Source organism: Oncorhynchus keta, unplaced genomic scaffold, assembly GCF_023373465.1.
Source record: "Oncorhynchus keta strain PuntledgeMale-10-30-2019 unplaced genomic scaffold, Oket_V2 Un_contig_15936_pilon_pilon, whole genome shotgun sequence".
Taxonomy (NCBI): Eukaryota; Metazoa; Chordata; class Actinopteri; order Salmoniformes; family Salmonidae; genus Oncorhynchus; species Oncorhynchus keta.
The window spans coordinates 6,514-10,623 of NW_026279608.1; the positions used below are offsets into that span (position 1 = coordinate 6,514).

The 4,110-nt window shown below is 44.4% G+C and overlaps 1 long non-coding RNA gene across 1 annotated transcript; it reads left to right on the forward strand.

Moving 5' to 3' along the window:
• Positions 1–1,661: 1,661 nt before the first annotated feature.
• On the forward strand, positions 1,662–2,027 carry LOC118377736 (uncharacterized). Its single transcript, XR_004824311.2, has 3 exons — positions 1,662–1,741; positions 1,835–1,893; positions 2,000–2,027. It is a non-coding gene; the product is annotated as an uncharacterized LOC118377736 (long non-coding RNA).
• The last annotated feature ends 2,083 nt before the right edge of the window (positions 2,028–4,110 follow it).

The window sequence follows — 4,110 nt, forward strand, 5'->3', positions numbered from 1 at the left end:
CCATTTTGTAGCTTTGAGTCTCTACTTTTAACACAATTTCAGATTTTACTACGTAAGACGGAATCCAGGTGGTGAGTCACATGGAATCATGTAGCAACAAAAACAAGTGTTAAACAAAATGAAATATATTTGAGATTCTTCAAAGTAGCCACCCTTTGCCTTGATGACAGATTTGCACACTCTTGGCATTCTCTCAACCAGCTTCATGAGGTAGTCACTTGGAATGCATTTCAATTAACAGGTGTGCCTTGTAAAAAGTTCATTTGTGGAATTTATTTCCTTCTTGTGTTGTGACAAGGTAAGGGTGGTATACAGAAGATAGCCATATTTGGTAAAAGACCAAGTCCATATTATGGTGAGAACCATTCAAATAAGCAAAGGGAAACGACAGTCGGGAACATTTCAAGAACTGAACGTTTCTTCAAGTGCATCAAGAGCTATGATGAAACTGGCTCTCATGAGGACCACCACAGGAAAGGAAGACCCAGAGTTACTCTGCGGAAGAGGATAAGTTCATGAGAGTTACCAGACTCAACAATTGCAGCCCAAATAAATGCTTCACAGAGGTAGAGTAACAGACACATCTCAACATCAACTGTTCAGAGGAGACTGCGTGAATCAGGCCTTCATGGTCGAATTGCTGCAAAGAAACCAATACCAAAAGATACCAGTAAGAAGAGACTTACTTGGGCCAAGAAATACGAGCAATGGACATTAGACCGGTGGAAATCTGTCCTTTGGTCTGATGAGTCCAAATTTGAGATTTGTGGTTCCAACCTCCGTGTCTTTGTGAGACAGGCAGGGTAGGTGAACGGATGATCTCTGCATGCCTGGTTCCCACCATGAAGCATGGAGGATAAGTTGTGATGGTGTGGGGGTGCTTTGCTGGTGACACAGTCTGTGATTTATTTAGAAATCAAGGTACACTGGCTACCACAACATTCTGTAGCTATACGCCATCCCATCTGGTTTGTGCTTAGTGGGACTATCGTTTGTTTTTCAATAGGACAATGACCCAACACACTTCCAGGCTGTGTAAGGTCTATTTGACCAAGAAGGAGAGTGATGGAGTGCTGCATCAGATAACCTGGACTCCACAATCACCCGACCTCAACCCAATTGAGATGTTTTGGCATGAGTTGGACCATAGAGTGAAGGAAAATCAGCCAACAAGTGCTCAGCAAATGGGAACTCCTTCAAGACTGTTGGAAAAGCATTCCCTGATGAAGCTGGTTGAGAGAATGCCAAGAGTGTGCAAAGCTGTCACCAATACAAAAGTGAGGCTACTTTGAAAATCTAAAATATATTTTTGCACAACACACTTCAATCGGAACACTGAGGTTGCACCTGCAAAGCCCCGGGCAGGATCTAATTAGCATGAAATAAAGGTGCACTTGATTAAGCTCACCCAGTGCAATGGGTAGGTAGAGTTCACTCTTTATTAATTAAAACCACTGGTTTTGTCCATGATACATAAACCCTCCAGCACACCAGCTGAATGAAATCAAGCGCACCTAATCTCAATTGGGAAATTGGACCAATGGAAATTATGTTCAGTGGTTTGCAGGTGTACCTAATTAACCAGCCAGATTAGAAGGGTCCAGGATTCCTTTCTAAGGCGCAGCAAAAAAGACAACCAGATACAATGTCAGGAATCTCCTGGTAAGGCTTCTGGCAACCATTAGTTCTGAATACTGAGGTTTTGATGAGAAATGGCTGTGAGTTTTGAAATGTCTTTGAGGTAAGTTGTATGGCTCTAGTTTGATTCCCTTGTCTTCCATGTTTTACAGGTACCTGTATTTAACTGACTAGGATGGTTTTTATTTTTATTTAGAATTTCTTGGATTTGTTGCCTGCTAATTGGAGGCATAACCTGTTATCCTCCACCTAAAGGTGTGTTTTGTTCTGCACATTTAATTCAGTCAAATTAAATGTGTATAAATGCAGAACTTAAAATGCTGGCATTTTTACGATTTTGAAACTTTATTTTCTTTTGTAGGTAATTATAGATATATTCCCCAAAAATCAAGTAAAAGTAACTGGCTACAATGCAGCGGAAGCTACCGGCTCCCGTGCCTCAGCAGGTGACGCAGCCACCCATAATGCCTCTGCAAGCATCAATGACTGGCCCAAATACCTTAGCTGAAGCAACTGGCCACAATGCTTCATCAAGCGCCACGACTGGTCCAAATGCCTTAGCTGAAGCAACTGGCCACAATGCTTCATTTTTTTATTTTTATTTATCCATTGTTTTACCAGGTAAGTTGACTGAGAACGTTCTCATTTGCAGCAACGACCTGGAGAATAGTTACAGGGGAGAGGAGGGGATGAATGAGCCAATTGTTAACTGGGGTTTATTAGGTGACCGTGATGGTTTGAGGGCCAGATTGGGAATTTAGCCAGGACACCGGGGTTAACACCCCTACTCTTACAATAAGTGCCATGGGCTCTTTAATGACCTCAGAGAGTCAGGACACCCGTTTAACGTCCCATCCGAAAGACTGCACCCTACACAGGGCAGTGTCATTGGGCATTGGGATATATGTATGTTTTAGACCAGAGGAAAGAGTGCCCCTACTGGCCCTCAATACCACTTCCAGCAGCATCTGGTCTCCCATCCAGGGACTGACCAGGACCGACCCTGTTTCGCTTCAGAAGCAAGCCAGCAGTGGAATGCAATGTGGTATGCTAATCAAGTGCCACGACTGGCCCAAATGCCTTAGGTGAAGCAGCTGGCCACAGTGCCGGCAGAACGGCCACCCATAATGCCTCGGAAGCAGCCACCCACACTGCCTCATCAAGCGTCACGACTGGCCCAAATACCTACCTTGGGTGAAGTATCCCGAGTCCCGTGCCTCAGCAGAAGCAGCAACCCATAATATCTCAGCAAGCATCATGACTGGCCCAAATACCTTGGGTGGAGTATCCGACTCCACGTGCCTCAGCAGAAGCAGCAACCCATAATACCTCAGCAAGCGACACAACTGGCCCAAATGCCTCCAGGTGGAAGTAACTGGCCACAATGCCCTGGCAGCGGAAGCAACTGGCCACAGTGCCACGCAAGTGGCCACCCATAATGCCTCAGCAAGTGTGTGGCCCAAATACCTTAGGTGAAGCAACTGGCCACAGTGCTTCATCATGCCACGACTCTGCCTAAATACCTTAGGTGAAGCAACCGGCCACGGTACCTGAAGTGCAGAATCTGGTTCAAATGCCTTGGCAGCGACAGGCGCCCTTGCCTCGGCAGAAAGCGACAGCGCCCTTGCCTTCGGCAGAGCGACACAGGCGCCCCCTTGCCTCGGAGAAGGCAGGCCTTGTGAACAGGAGGGCCAACTCCTCCAAGCAACATGGATTTTAGCAGCAGTGATGTTTCTCAGGATTTTGGGTATGAGGGTGACAATGAAAGCACCCAATGTGTCAGCTCCAGCAGTGTTCAAGGCAGCATCGTTGAACAGTCAGAATGGCAATACTGTCTACTCCCAAACCTGCCACACCACTGGGTAGGTTATTGATAGAGAAATTATAGTTGAAATGATTAATTATGTATACATTATTGATTAGAACCATTTATACTATTATGTTATGGTATGAAAAGTATGAGTTCTTGGTTGAGCTGTTACTGAAAATGTAAGCTGAACGAATTAATTGTCTGTGCCTCTTGGGAAGTTTAAGGGTAGGGATGATATAGCTTTTCAGACAAGATAAGAATGTTTGGGTTATGTTACATTGGTGGGAGAAAAGTATATCTTTTAGACAGATTGGAATGTCTGGCTTTATGAGGGGAGTAGAAAGCATCTCCGGACCTAAACAAAAAACAACGGGGCTATCGTGGGAAACTGATGTCATTTTTGAGTTTATAACCTGTGGAAATCTAGTTAGTACTCTCTGAATTAAACGCTCTTACCTGACTTTTAAGACTGGTCTCGATCTACTTCATGCATAATTAATGAACTTACACCTCATTAATGAATTAGAAACGAGTGTGAATTTGTTTTTTGCTGTAAAACAATAAGGAATTTAGAAATTCCTCTATCAATTTGGTCCTTCGAGCCGGATCTAAATATCTCTCCCTGTGCCTGGAGGTAGTACGCTGGAAAATCGTGCATGGAC